This window comes from Crocodylus siamensis, chromosome 4, assembly GCF_052110815.1.
Source record: "Crocodylus siamensis isolate JL-2025a chromosome 4, ASM5211081v1, whole genome shotgun sequence".
In the NCBI taxonomy this organism is placed as follows: Eukaryota; Metazoa; Chordata; order Crocodylia; family Crocodylidae; genus Crocodylus; species Crocodylus siamensis.
In genome coordinates, this window is record NC_143398.1 from 240,971,758 (window position 1) to 240,988,329 (window position 16,572).

Here is a 16,572-nt window from a genome sequence, read left to right on the forward strand (position 1 = left end):
GGGAAACCCTTGCTCTTAAGCCACCTCTTTCAGCTAAAGGTATTGCCAAATGATTTGCAGTGCAATTTGGTTGGATTTTTAAACAGTGGGGAGATCTTCATGGGTACAAATGGTAAACCTCTAATTCCCATGTTTGACTTTTTTGCCTTTGAAAGTTTTCCCTCACCCTGCTTTAAATAAGGATTGGATTTTCCTAATGTTTTTATGAAGACTTTAAAACAAACTATATAGATATATACACACGTATCATATACACACACACACACACAATGAAATCTATGTATAGAAAATATAGATGTAGAGGTGATGGTGTAAGGAGGGTAATGCAGTCCTGAACATACTGTACAAAAGCACGAATGGCAAAGAGAGCAAGGTGTTTAATATACTGATGAGGACAAAATAGATCCTGAAATGATCACCAGTATTATAGAGGCAACGGGCCTGTATAATAATCCAACTACTGATTCTTTTCATTCATTCATTTCCGTAAACGTGCTCACCTTTCACATGTTATTGATCCCCTCGAGTAAATTTTGGGATTCGGCATTACTCACTGCTTGCATCAATTACCCGAGACATCTCAACAAACCACTCAGCTCCGATTTGTCTTGTGGAAGTAGGGCCCGGCATCCCCATCTGTGCAACATCGCTTTTTCTGAAAAAGTTTCAAAGGTATGAAACTGTATTAGGCTCCATCCTCATTTCATTCGGTCTGACTCTAGTATCAAGCACGTGCCACTAGGAAGACCCCGAACGTATATTTTTTCGTGTTGGCCATCCATTCATGGAGGTTATGCAAATAGTCGGTGAACCATCCCTCCCTCCCCCTTCACAAATTTTAAATGACATTTTACAGTAACATGAATTTGAACAAAACAATCTTTGATTTGGAGCCCTTAAAATCTTTGTTTGATACAAACATTTAGAAATAGCATTATCATCTTGAATGCCATGCTACAGGTTGCAGGTCAGAAGGATTGTTCTTTGAATGATATGGGAGATTTACGTTTAAAGGGGATGTGTGCAGCTGTCCATCTCTGCTGCAAGGTTTGTTTTTTTTTTCAATTTATGCAGCAAATCCAATATAAAGGTTTATTGTACGGAAGGCAAAAGATCTTAATCGGGAATTAGCCTCTTGTAAGGAGGAGAAATAAGCAGCAAGCCTGCGAGAATTATTTCTAAGAGATAAGAATAGAATTGCCTAATGTGACTAATAATCTGATAAGAGCCTGTTTTATCTGATTTAACCCACGGAACCGCTGCTAATGTATAGAATTTAAAGTAATCCCCAAGGAATTCCTCTTATCATAAATGGGATTGAAGAACGATAAAGATCCATTGTTGCAGTGTTTGCTCTGGACACTTCTGTTCAAAAGAAATAAAATAACGGCAGCTTATAGAGTAATAGCTTTTGCCCGCAAATGATATTTTATCTACTGCTCCCAGTTCCAGGCAAAGTAAAAGTACATTGCTCTTTCTAGAAATGGACACTAAATTATAGCATTCTGATTTATAATTTTCGATGTTGTTTTGAATGTAACTACTGGGACACAGACACGGGACCGTCACCTATACAACCGGTGACCGTATGCTATTTCCATTTCATTTCAAATATATAGTAATGTTAGGATATATCATTATCATCTAAAATCACGGGCTGTAATCCTACCACATCCGACCTTAATCCCAATGGGTATAAGCATGTCCTAAGTAAAACTAGACCCGTGACAGGCATAGTGGTTATTGATAGTATCCTAAAGAATCACAGCTGTATTGCACAACATTTGCAAGACTATATCACAGTGCTGCAACAACCAAAGGTAAAGCCTGGGAGAAGCGGTAGGAGTTCAGCCTCAGTAATTGAACAATGGATTTACTTGCACTCTGATACTATATTTAGTATTCTGCAAGAATCTGTTGTACTTATCATGAGACCTTTCCCTTTAGTTTAGTCTGTAAAGTCCACAGCACTGGGCCCTATATAATGATATCTTGACAGGTTATTCATTCTTGATCATGTACTCCACACAGGGTAATCACTGGCCTAAATAACTTGGCCAAAGTAGGTCTAATGACTATTCAAATGTGTGAGACCGTGCTTGTTCTCAAGATCAAGCCTGAGTGACAGACGCACAGAAAAGCAGCCACTGAGTTATCCCAGTGGTATTTTACTTCTGTTTCATAGTTTTTAAATTTACTCTAGGTAGAAAATGACTCAAGAAATGTCTAGGTTTGAAGAGTGTTTTGTTTTTTTCCTTTTAAAGAGGTATTTGATTTGAATACAGGCCTCATGAATTTATTCTAGGGAGATTAGTCCTATGTAGGGATAAGCATAGAAAGTGTGGGACACTGACCCAGAAGTAAGGGAAGAAAAATAATAGGCTGCTGAGCTGTTACAACACACCTACATCACTAGGCTAAATAGCTATTTGGTTTGCCTGAAGTAGTTTACTTTTTTTTGTTGTTTCAGTGTTGCAGGTATGCTGTTCTACTCATAAGGTCCCTGATACCCAAACACTAAAAAGTCCAGGAGGCACCAGCTAACTATACCAGAGCCCTTATGAAAGTATCTTCACAGAAAACATGATGTGTGAATCTGTTCCAATTCCTCTCTCAGTAAAACACATGAAAATTAAATAGATGAAAAGTGATTTTAAAATGACTTGGTTACCATTGTTTTCCTGACGTGGGGCCACTAAGTAGAAGTCCTGCTGTGGTAGGGGCTGTACAAACATATAGTAAGTGGCAGTCCCTACCCTGAAGAGTGCTTAATCCAATTCAGAGCGCCAAGCAAGAAATGCACGTAGCAAGCAATCAGAGAAAATTGAGGGACGATGAGGATAATAGTGCTAAGAGCATAAGCTCTTTGGGGCTGGGACTGTCTGCTATTTTGCTTAGCCATCAGGGGTGAGGTCTTTATTGGTCCTCAAGTACAGCTGTCATAAACAGAATAATTAACAATGGGTACCATGAATCTGCTCCAAATCATTTGAATTTGTGCTGTGGGGTTTAATTATAAGATATACACACAACAGAAAAGGCCATAGCAATACTGGTGAACCCTAAGAGCATCCAGAGCTAATGCACACTGTGACCAGGTACAGATGTTACGCTTATACCTGTTTAAGTGATCAGAAACTGGTCTACGCCCAAAGCCCCACAGACGTTCAGCGTGCACAGACTGGTTTAAAAATGGCAGAGCCCAGTCTAAGATAGACCTGGATTGATGTGGTATTAGACTTCAGTGATTTAGCTTGGACCAGTCCATCCAACTTGTGTATCATATCCCCTAGTGACTCAAGTTAAGTCGTGGTCTGCCAGCATCCCAGGATGCTTTGCGGCCCCTACCACCTCCCTCGTAAGGAGGCGCGCTGGAACTTGGCTCACGCTCAGCTGCTCTGGCCAAGCTCCTAGCTGGCCCTGCCCCCGGGCTCTCACAGATCCAAGTCAGCACCGATCCCCACCACCAGCCCTGCATTCTGCCTCTGGCCAGCTGCCAGCCATGGGGAGGGAGGCATCTGTGTCTCCAGCACCTGGGCACCTGCATCTCTGGGCTGCACCCCCTCCCACCCCATCACAAAGCACCCCATGATGTACACGCAGATCTAATGCTGAGCCCAGGAAAACCCGTATGTCGATGCAGCTCCTTAGGAACCTGGCCCTGGCACCTACTCAGGGACCCCCTTGGCTGTATGCACAGGGACAGCCCTGCAGCAACATGGCCCTGGCGCCTACAAAGCACATCCCAGGCACCCTGCCACCCAGGCCCCAGCATGCTGCCCCTTCCCCCTCAAGCAGGAGCCAGTGTGGTTAGCTTGCCTGTAGTGGGCCGGGGTGGCAGGGGGCAAAACACTGGGACTGGATCTGCACAGAGACAGCCCTGTGACCTCCACAGCTTGGCCACTGCCAGCAGATACGTGGGCCATGGGCACTTGGTGTGATGCAAGACTTCTTTGGCCCGCAGCTAGAGTCCCAGAATAATAGGCCAGGGGGAGTTGAGGTGGGGGTGGGAATACCGAGTGAGCATCCAAGCCAGGACAAGCAGGCAGATGCCCCTGGAAACCTCAGGGGCAGGTGAGGCATGGCCACCTATCTCCATGCTGCAGGTAGAGATGTCCAGGCCATGGCATGGGGCATTGCCAGAATCACAGGGTGTCTGCTGAAAGCCGCTGGAAAGTTTGAGGTTGCGGGGGTGCCTGACCAAGAGAGCCCCAGTCATGTGGGAGCAGGGCCCAGGCCCATATACACCTTCACACATCCTCTGCTCTTTCCATCCAACCACCCTTCCAGCCTCCCCACCACCATGGGTCATGGATGACCCCATCCAGTCGTCATCCACTACCCAACCATGGTCACACGACTTGGACCACAGGGAGATGAAGGATCTCATCACTGTTTGGGGTGAGGAGGACATCCAGCACCAGCTTCAGCAAGGGTGCTGAAACAGGGATGCCGTTAAGTGCATGGCCCAGCAGATGCAGTTGCAATGCCACACCAGGACCAAGTGGATGAAAATGCAGCATAACCACATGCACGATGCCAACAGAAGGTCTGGAGCCCAGAAGCAAACCATGCCCCTCTACAAGGACCTGTCCTAGTTCCTTGTCAAGGACAGGGCTGTCAAGACCCTGCACACCTACGGCACTATTGGTGGGGCCAAGGTGCACCTGCCGCTGGAACTGAACTCCCTGGACTTCTTCTTGGACACAGCTGAGAGCAGGAAGCACGGCACGCAGGAACGGGGGAACGCTCCAGCAGCACGGAAATTGAGACCCCAAACCTGGAGTCTGGGTCTCCACCATGCTGTCCGCCTTGCAAGAGCTGCCCCCACCCCTTCCTGATCCTCAACCCCGTTAACACGCATTTCCCTGCCAGAGCTGTTCTGCTCCCACTCCTCTGACACCTCGCTGCGCCTCTCCCAGCCACCCAGAGCGGCCCCCAGCCTGCCCTGCTCCCCGTGCAGTGGCTGCTGCTGCAGCATGACCCACAGGACCCATGGTGAACCCTCCCCCTACTTCTGCTGACGACTCCGGCCACGAGCAAGGACACCGTGCAACCAGGATGTTATGGGTCATCCTCGCTCCATGCAGCAGGGACAGGGACCCAGGACAAGGGGAACCGCAGAGATGCCAGCCCTGCTCCCCTCCTCCGGCTCAGCCCATCTGCCCTTCTACAGGAACATCATCCGGTATTATTCACCCCTCCCCGCCGGGGCTGCAGGGCCGAGCCTACTCCTGAGAGAAGCAGAGTCTTGCTGCAGCTGGTCACAGCAGCGGTGCTGAACCAGAGCCTCCCCTCCCCATGCACTTGTGGAAAGGTCTGCAAGCAGGTAGTAAGTATTAAGATCTACGAGCAAAGTATAAGAAATAGGTACAGATCCAGGTGCTTGGCAGCACCACAGGTCTAAGTGGCAGAGAGGACGCCGAGGGCAGGGACAGGAGATAACGCTCAGCTATCTACGAGAACCGCAGTGGCAGTGCAGCAGGAGTGAGAAAAAATCCCCCTTGCAAAACAACCCCAATCCCTGCCTCCCAGTCCAAGAAAGACACAGATGTGGTGGCAGGAGTCCCACGTGGGAACCCTTATCTCAGTTGATCTGGTCCCGCTGCCAGGTTGACTCCTGCGCCATGCACCTGGAGGGGCTGGCAAGTGGGACCGCAGCACTTTCCCCTTCCCCTGCAATCTGCTCCCTGGGGACAGTCCGCGGGTGCCGGGCAGCTCCAAGTCCCACGGGGCAGACAGTCACTGTACCGATCCCTCATCCCCCTCGCACAATCGCAGCCCCATCCCAGTCCCAGACCACCACCACCTCTGAAAGCAAAGCTGCAAAACACAGGAGAGAATCCCAGAGGAGGAACTGAAGAAGCAAGGAGGAGATGCCGCAAGCCTTGGTCACCGCCGCTAGCTCTGGGCGTGCGCCGCTGACTCCCGAAGCTGTGGGACCAGCACAAGGAAAGGCTTGAGATGTGAAGGGGGTGGGACATGGTCAGGGCTGCTGAGGTGCAGGAGCTGGGGGTGAAGATGGGCACCCGCTGTCTGGAAGAGGCAACCCGCGGCTGCAGACTGAAAGAGTTGCAGTGCCAGGAGAGGGAGCTTATGAACAGGGTCCTGGACCACTTTGCATACATCTGTGACACCCCTGACTGGTGCCTCCCATGGAGAGCTGGGATGCTGCCGGCTGGGAGTGGTGGGAGAGGCTGCCTCCCAGCACCGGTGGCATGCATGCCCTGCTCCAGGCACTCTTTCCAGGGGCAACAGGAAGAGCGCTCCTACCGGAGGGACTCCTGGATGCTGGCCGGGGAGGAGCACTGCCACCCCTGCTCCACATCTCCCTCATGCAGACAGTGGGTCTGGGGTCACCCCCTGCCCCGCTCCTACACAGAGAAGCCCCTGCTCTTCACTCCCGATTTCAGGGAGTAGTGCACCAAGTGAAAAGCCCCCTGTGCCTCCCTTTCAGGGTTTTGCATTTTTGAGTTCAGACCCTGCAGCTTTCCCCCTGACCCCACCACCTCTCCTCTCCGCGTCCTAACCACCCCTTCCAGCGTCTTTCACCTCTTTCTCACCTTGCCACCCCACAAAGGTTTGCTGTTCATTGGCAAGAGGAACCGAGCTGAGACGGGCAACGCTCGACCAGTTTTATGCCTTAAACACACAGAGCGTTTGGCAGCTGTGACTTTTTTTTAAACTAAGGAGCAACTCTTCCTTGCACTGCATCCCCCTGCACCCCAGATCCCTGGCGATGAGGTGGCATTGCTGATGACGAAAGCGGGGAGCGTAGCACCTGCTCTCTACCAGCCCAGGGAGTGGGGAGTTGCGGAAGACACAGGCATCATAGGCATTGCCCAGCCAGCCAGCAAAGACGTGGGTGAAGTGGTACCAGTGGTCAGCGGTGCCCTACAGGATGCTGGAAGAGTAGTCCTGGGTCTCCCTGCTTGGTGAGGTGCAGGCAGGCCAGGACACGGAGGCACGTGCAAATCATGATAGCGGGTGCTTTGCTCAGTGACTCGTCTGGAAGCCTAGGGTTGGGTGCATGGGAGGGTCTGTGGTAACACGGCAGAGGGACAGGGCATGCTTGCCTGTGCGCACCACCCAACTGGTGTGGCTCAGCCATTTAGCGGCACTCGGAAATCTCCATAGTTTCATAGTTTCTAGGGTCGGAAGGGACCCGAGCAGATCAAGTCCGACCCCCTGCCATGGCAGGAAAGAGTACTGGTGTCAGACGACCTGGGAAGCCTGTGCGCTAGGCTGGGAAGCGTGCAAGCACGCTCAACTTGCTGGCTGTGGCTAGTACAGGCAGCCTGTATCACCCCTCCACCAAATGGCGATATCTATTCTGTTTACTCCCGACCCAGCTTACGGCACTTAACATGCAAAACTTAGATCGCTTCTGCCTCAGCCTTTTTGAACATTTGTACCTGGTCTATATTTTCTTTAGATTAAAAAAAAAAAAAATCCAGTGTTTCACTTTCATTTTCAAACACCATATTTGTGTCAATGAACAAGGCCTAGAAATCTCAACAAATGAGACAACTGGATTCATTCAAAATCATGCATTTTACTGGAAATAATATTGTCTGTGATATACATTGGACATGCCTTTAACACGCACATTCCAGCTATTTACTTCTAAATTCGAACTTTTCCCAAGACTGAAATACAAGTGAAATTCATACTAGCTATTAACACACGTGCATAGGCTGCTCAACACGTGCAACTTTCTAATGAAATTACAGTCTATTTTTCCAAGCTTCTGGACAAAGTAAACTGGCCCCATATATCACATCAAGAATACTCTGAAGTGAAGACATAAAACCAAACGAAAGACAGTACGTTTTTCTGATGCAAGACGGCAATTAGCAGTTGTACGCTGGTTTATTAATTACCTGCATCATTATTAGGTCATAAATCCTTCACTTATTCTTAAAACACTTCCACAGCAGGTTTTGCAGTGGAGACAACAAGATGTGCTATGGAAGAAGGACTTTCAGCTTTGATGAAAGTGCATGCAGACAGTACTGAAATGGAATAGAAAAGGCAGTTAATGTATTTCCAAATCAGGCTAACCCTGAAAGACCAAAGTATGCAAGTTTAGTTATTCATATGCTTAACTGGGCCTTAAAACTTAGGTTTTACGTATTTCATACTACATAGGAAAGGCATTCAGAATTCAGATAGGATTTATTATGATGGGTTTTATTTTCCTCATTAATTCAGGTTTAACAAACCGCACTGGAAAACTCAGTCCCACATGTTAACTGCATAACAAGAAATACAAGAGAGCAGATTACATAATGTAGCAGTAATCCAGACAGGACTGACCAGTAGACTGAATATGGATTGCAAAATAAGTACCAGCTTTTAAACTCCGTATCAGCTTAGAAAGACATTATCCCCATATAATGTTATTAATGTGCAAATCTACCAACTACGGTAGGCAACAGGCTTCCTAATCAAACCCAGCACCAGGAGGAGAGCTATAATGCGTGTTTAGTATTTGCATTCGTTTTAGCCTTTATTTATTTCTTTCTTAACACAGACAGGCATAATGTCACTTGAGGATTATCTCCTGGTGGCGGAACTCATTAACCAACAAGTATACATTATTTCACACTCAGACAATAAGGTCTCTATAGCCCTTGCCTGGTAGAAGTGGAAAACACACTCGCATTCATCAGAAAGTTGTGACATAAGCCAGCTGACTCTTGAAATGAAAGAGTATTGCCAAAGGTACTTAATCTGATAATAAAAAAGTTTATTTATTACCACTGATTCAATGAATATTCATATTTTTAGATGGTGAACTTTCAAAGGAAAAACATCACAGTATATATATTTAGACTACAAGCAAAGTAGGAATATAGTTTGGTCATGTCGTAGCTCTGGCTGTGAGTGCATAATCCAAAAGTGTCGCACATTTTTCAATTTTGAATCTGTCCAGCAGCAGCTGTGAAATGAGGAGTTATTGAGAACTGCATACAGGGTATTTTGAGTGGGGTTTTATACCATAACCCTCACTGCGGTATTACAGCACCTGTACTTTAGTAGCTTAGTAGTGGTTTATAACAGGAAGCTCTACTCGGTGAATTTACTCTCAAAGGTGGCAATAAAAATGGCCCTGCAGGATTCAACGTGTATTTTCTCCCAGTGCTTCCAGCACCAATCTGCTCGTGCTCTATGTAAAAAAGAAAACTGTGTTGTCTAACCATGCAAACCTGGATTCTGAGCAGTTAAAAGTCATGCTTCATATTCAGATTCATGCATCAGAGTAGGAGAGATATAGCATCACATTCTGCCTTTGTTACCATCTGTGTGTTTACCTGCATTTATAACTATTTTCATGCTTGAAGTTAGTGGTACGTATGCAAGGCTGTAGGTTGTAGCCGTGTTGGTCTAAGGACGTAGGTTCTTTGGGTAAGTCCGATATCTTTTATTAGACCAACCCAAATAGTTGGAAAAATTCTTCTTAGCAAGCTTTTGGGCACGCATGTATGCATACATGCACGTACCAGATGAGACCTCCATCAGCAGTTCTAGAGGATGTGTACGCCTGAATCTTACTCCTAATGTTTTGTGATTTTTTGCGGCACTAACCAAACTAAAAAGAAGAGAAAAGATTATTTCTACTATTTGTATTAGAGTAGCAGGTTGAGCTATCCACTGCAGACCGGGTCCCTGTTGTTTAAACAATATACAACCAAAATGCAACAAAAATGCAATCCTGCTGAATTCAACAGGACTACCGGTATAATAAAATAGCATACGCATAACTGTTTGCCAGACTGGAGGTTAAACAACTACATGCAGCTTGGAACAGATCAGTTAAACAGATACTGTTTTAGGTGATAAGTTTCCTGAGAATCAGAACTTAATAATTCATTCAAAAACAGTCTATGGCTCCCTCAATATAAAGAACAGAAGTACAAAAGTGTTTTCCCCCAGAGTACTATTTTGGGTACTTGCTTTTCATTTCCTGCCCAGTAAATGAGATGAAATACAGATATGTTAGTGAGCTTATATCTCATTTTGCCTTGATTGCTGCGTGCGTTACCTGGTCCTACAACATGTAATATATGCAGCAATCCCACCATGGCAAATGGAATAGATGACTCAATAGATTTTTTTCCCCCTACCGTGATTATGATGTAATTCATATAAACTGAGGTTGGCTCTCTTATGACCACTATTTGCCTAATTTAAATTCATCTCAGCTGCGATTTGTGTTGGGTTACACCCTCAATGCACTGGCAAATGGTGCGATTTCTATCATACCAGCTGCAATTCTCTTTTCCTCGTGTTAAAAACATAACTCGGCATAGGATGAGGGCATACACGCTGGAGAACAGGCTTGATGATCAGCTCTCTCAGCTCATAAACATACTTTTAGCAGGAAGGTCGTGCATCAAAAATTAGGATTTACAAACTGAAAACAGCCTGGAAACTACACAGAATTTCTCAGATAAATGGAATATAGTGCTCATTTACCCAAGACTGGAATTAAATGGCAAAAATCAAGATTTGGATTCAATTGCAGTTGAGCTTTTAGAGAATTTAACATGGGGGTGGGGAGGGAGCATTACAACATCATACCTGAAAAATAGAAAAGGAAGTAAGCAGTGGGGAGATGAGTGAACAAGCCCTACCTTTGACCAATGATCAGGGTCACATGGCTAATTAAAATACCTTTGTTTACACTGTGTAAGAGTCCTGCTGCTAGCCCATCTGCACCTGCAGTCTGTTCCATCAAAACTTCTTCCACAAATTGCACGCTCCCTAATAGGTATTGCTGTGCCAGTGACAATTACCTAATTAGTCAGTAGAATGTTAATGGCCATCTTACAATCCACGCTAATTATTTTACTGTTTGACAGTATATTTCCCAATGAATGAGGGACTCTGGATACTGTAATTATGTCAGAAGGAACAATTCTAACCACAATTCAGTGCTTTGGCCAACTCTAATTGGAGGCACTCCAATTATTTATTTATTTTGCTACAGGAGCCATCAGCACATGATAAGGTTTTCAATGAAAGCAGCAAATCCGTACCCTGTTTCCAAACTTGCCCATTCTGGCTAAACATAAAGGCAATTCCAGGCACAAAGTGGGATTAATGATACATATTAAGGCTATTCATTGGGTTTCCATATCATACTGGCAATTCTGGCCTTTGATTCAAATGGTGACACCCACTCAAGTATAAATAGGCAAATAGGGGGGAAAGAAAATAGAGTGCAGTAGCAGGTTTCTATGGAGGGCTTTGCTTCCAACTTTTGTTGAGAAATGGATGTTTCCATTATTCCGCTTACAGAAAAAAAAGAAGGGAAAAGTTGCTTAGGACCATATATGGCAATCTGATTGCATGATGGGCTTTCAACTGGTTACACTTGGACAATAACCTTTTGAAAACTGATCCTGGGGGTACTGAGGATACGACTGATTTAATGTCTTCAGCCTTAAAACTGCAGGTGCATCTGTTTCTAATGCACAGCACCTGGGGAGGTGATTGGTATATTTATAGTTTCCACGCTGTTCACAAGTACCTGTCAGTGGTCTGGCTTTCAAAGGATCGAAAGCTTGGACACATTCTCCCATGCCTAGAAGTTTTAGCACTTAAAAGAAAATAGTTTAAATTATGAGAACAATACCACTAAGAAAGATGCTTTGTGCGTGTCTGGATGTTTACTCTGAAAGTCACCTTTTCTATTTGGTGCAGGTGATCCTTTCAATTAAATGCTATCCAGGAACCTAACTGCTGTCAGGAAGCCACATACATTGCATCACACAGAGATACAGGGAAAGGATAGATACGAAAGTTATGCTGCACGATGGCTGAAATGTTGGCAAAATAACATTTTTTCCCCTTTCCTATTACTCTGACAAAACAAACAAACAAAAAAACCCTGTTAAAGAATTTGAGCAAAAGCTATAACCATGAGGTAATGCAATGCTGCCTGTGACTTTAGGAGGCCTGTGAGTATCAGATGAAATACAGCAACCAGAGATAATTTTTTATGTCTTTATCCGAGAAAGTTCTTGTGTTGACAGTTATGAAAAACAAAATGATTTATATTTTAGCGTTTCATTCTTCAAAGAATTCCAGATTTTTGGTAAAGCAACTCAGTGAAAAACTAGTACGAAGGCTGGATCCCCAGATGGGCCTAGGTAGCTATAGATGTAGACATATGGGCACAGGTAGAGAGAACGCATCGTTACTGTGAGCCAGAATGAAGCATGACTTGTATTAACATGCGTCCAAACTCATATTTACAATGTAGAACAGGCAAATATAAATTGCATAAAGCAACATTCAGAACCATGCGTGGAGCTTATGTCCAAGGAACGACGCATAGTAAAAACTTCTAACAAATACAAGAGTTAGACGTCTCAGGTTAACAATCGTTACTGAGAAAGTTGGCCAAACATTTCAAATCCCTCTCTAAACCTTTCCTCAAATCCCTTCTCGAGACCCATTTCTGCTGCAATGCCTATGAGAAATGACCCAGTTAATGATGAACAAGTGGAAGGGCGGATGGGTATAGCTGATTCTTCCTTTATCATTTTATTACAAAAATATAACCTGTTGGACTGTATCCTCCTCTTCCCCATTTTAAATCATTTGCATTCTTAGATTGTAACCTCTTTCATTCATTTTTTTTTTATAAGCTAGTACTGCACCTAACAAAATAAAGTTGTGGCCTTGGTCGGAGAATCAGGGTACTTTTGCAATTGGAATGCCAAATTATAATAGTCTCATGAATTCAGTAGAAAGTTATATCCACTTAAAAGGCCAAGACCTGAAGAACTTGATGAAAGACATTTTTGTTGGAGAAGTCTGTATATTGCATTGCCTAAATTACCTCTTGCATGTATTTACCATCTCCTGAATTACTTAAAGTTGAGGACGAAATCCCTCCGGGCAGTTCAGCATTGCAGTCATTGGAATTCAGAGGTTGTTCCATAGTACACACTGAACTGCTTCGCTGGGAGGTTTGAGAAAGTCTCAGTTCCAGCAAGTGTTATAGCCAGAAAGACAAGTCCTGTAAACCTTGGAGAGAGAGAGGGGAAAAAAATAGAAACAAATTTCAGATGCAGACTAGCATTGGAGCATCTGGCACAGATGTTGTCTTTAGACTGCAAAAAAGGAATATCAATGTGCCAGTAAAGTTAATCAAGTTCTTATCAATCAAGTTAATCAACTTCTCAAAAATAACGCAATGGAAAACGTAAAAGGGTGAAATACTGGCTCTATCAAAGTCAACTGCAAAATCCCAGTTGGCTTCAGTCTGGCAAGATTTTACCCACGATTTTCCCTGCTGGGTTTGCCTGGTTACTTCTCACAGATACGATGCACACTTATCAAAACCAATAATAGTCTGAAGATTACATTTAACCAAAAACAAGTAATGGACTAAATCTTCAGCTGGAATAAACCAGCATAAGTCTCAAGGGAGCTGCACCAGTTTAAACAAGATGAGGATCAGGCCCAGCCTGGTCAAATTACAGATGGACATTTAATTGTGGAAGTTATTCTATGGTTATTCCCTGTGTGCGTGCTTATAGTTAGGCAGCTAAATCCATATTTATGTATTTAATATCTGTTTGAGCTACCTAAGTAGTGGTTAAATAACTGAAATGGCATTCAGTTGCCTAAATATATATTGAGACACCAAATGTAATGTAACCATCTTTGGAAACTTGGCCATCATTATTTATTACATATTAAATAGTGACAGTATACTGGGATGCATACAAAAAAACAGAAGAAATAATTTCCTGCCCTGAGGAGTTTCAGCTCTATGTTTTTAATAATCCTTTCTTAAAAGAGAATGGGAGGAAGCACCTGATGATCTGAAATAGCCTGCCTGGATAAATGGGCTTTAACAGAAATATATCACAAATATAATGAAAGCATATTCTTATTAATTAATAGCTTGTTTTTTCAAATGTGTTTAGTATCCCCTTAATTCTTTTTCTATGGCAGTCTCCCAGTGGCTTTCAGGAAAGTGGAATTAAGACAGCACTTAATTTTTTTGGAAAATTCCACCCTTAAATTAAAAGACGACTCCAAAATGCATGTTGACTCAGTCACCGTTTGCATTGCTCTCATTGGAATCATTAAAGGAATATGCAAGTCTGTTAATAAATTACTCATCCTCCTAAGAACAACATGCCCCAGATTGACTTTCAGCTTACAACTATTGCTATATATTTCCCCAGACTCAGCCATTTCGACAACTACTTGGAAAGAATGTATTTCCTTAGAATCTAGACTCCCGCTGTGTATTGTATTAAACAGAAATGGGATGTTGGGCTTGATCCAGGGCAGGAAAGTACCTCCAAATAGACATGCTTTGTTGAATATCATACTGAGTCCAAAGGGATCCCTTGGTCAAGGATTCTTTCCGACAGGTAACAACAATCTCACAAAGCTTGGTGGTCTGCTCTCAAGTGAAAGCTATCCTCCTTTTAGATACCTCAAGCTGATTACTAAACTTTAGTCAAACATTTTATTGTCCTCACAGGAGTAAAACTGGCACCGCTATCTTCCGGGTACTTCTATTCATGCAAAAGGAGTACATAACTCCAGCCCTGAAGGGTTTGCTATATAGGCAGGCTAACATGTTTAAGGAAGGATGGCCTTGGGATTAAAGAGGCTTTTAACCCTTCTCCCATGCACCGTCACCAGTGACAAAGGATGGATTCAGTTATATAAAGATTCCTTTAAAAATTGCCAAATAGTGCTGACCCAGTAAGTCAGCTGGGTAGTAGTCTGTGCCTCAGTTTTCCCAGATGTTAGCACACATGTCTGCTGGACAGTTGTTCCTTTTATAATTCATGTCCCCCTTTTTTCCCCTCTGGTGCATCTTATTCTTGGTTTATTGCCAGGGTTTAGGCAAGTATCAGAGCTCAGAAATTCAATGTGGCCAGTCTGTCTCCAACAAAGAGAAGGACAAGCTTGTGCGGGTAGCATCTCTTCACAAGGACATCATCTTTCACCTTGTTGTTACCTCTGGCTGCAATGCCACCTCTGTATCACCTCTCACGGTACTGCCACCTCTAGCCAGGATGCCAGATTGGGGTCTCCAGGCTCGAATCCCAGTCAGGGCTGAACAGGTGCTGGGTAGTGACACGTTTCACCCTTGCATCGCACTGCCAGATCAGGGTCTGTGCCTTGCCCAGCGATTGGGGTTTTAGCACTGTCACTAGACTGCAGAGATGCGTTGGTGACCGATGGAAACCCATGACTGCAGCTGTGTCACTAGGGCTTCGATCCCTTCCCTGCGCAATAGGAGCCCCTTGCTCCTTCCCTCTCCTTGGGGGAGCCAGCCATGTAAGCAGAGCACTTCCATCAAACTGTTGTCTTGTAAGAAGTTCTCAGTGGCTGCCCTCGCCCCGCAGTCCTGAGCTAAGCAGCTCATGTGCAAAATACCATTCACATGGCCACCTTTCAGAAGCAAGTGCATGCAAGGCAAATACAGGGCATCTCTGCACAGGGCTGCCTTGTGCCATACAGACATACCCTAAAGAGATGCATACCCCACCCAACTCTGGAACAAGTACCAAGCTGAGACATACCCTGTTCAGTCCCGCACCAAAGACAGAGCACAGGCTTGGTGGGTGGGCCAGGTAGCACTGCTGACACAGCTACACTACTTTCAGTTGGGGAGCAAGTGTGGCAGGTCTCAGCCTTGCACCATTCACTCCTCAGTTAGCAACCCCAGCAACAGTGGTGCACACGAAGCTTCATTGGTCACATTGTCATTCAACAGCCCTGCATCCAGGACTTGCCAGGAAAGGGTGGCAGAGACCATCTTCCCCTAAGATCACAAAGATGCACTGAACTGGAATTCAGAAAGTCTGGGTTCAATTCAGAGCTCAGCCAGAGATTTCCTGTGTGGTCTCAGGCAAGGTTTTTAATATTTCATAGATTTCATAGACATAAGGGCTGGAAGGGACCTCGGGAGATCATTGAGTCCAGCCCCTTGCCCAAAGGGCAGGAACTCAGCTGGGGTCATAGGATCCCAGCAAGATAAGCATCCAATTTACTCTTCAAGGTGTTCAATGTAGGTGCTTGAACCACCTCCGCTGGCAGACTGCTCCAGACCTTGGGGGCTCGGACAGTAAAATTCTTCCTTATGTCCAGCCTGAAACGGTCTCGCAGGAGTTTGTGACCGTTCGACCTCGTCATCCCTCGGGGTGCTCTGGTGAACAGACGTTCCCCCAGATCCTGGTGGTCACCCCTGATAAACTTATAGGTGGCCATCAGATCACCCCTGAGCCTGCACTTTTCCAGGCTAAAGAGCCCCATGGCTCTCAGCCTGTCGTTGTAAGATCTGTTTTCCTGACCTCGGATCATGCACGTGGCTCTCCTCTGGACTCTCTCAAGCTTCTCCACATCCTTTTTGAATTGTGGAGCCCAAAACTGGACGCAGTACTCCAGCTGCGGCCTCACCAAGGCCGAGTACAAGGGGAGAATGACGTCCCGGGATTTCCTCGAGAAGCATCTATGGATGCACGCCAGCGTTTTGGTCGCTTTACTAGCCGCAGCATCGCATTGCTTGTGGATCAAGTC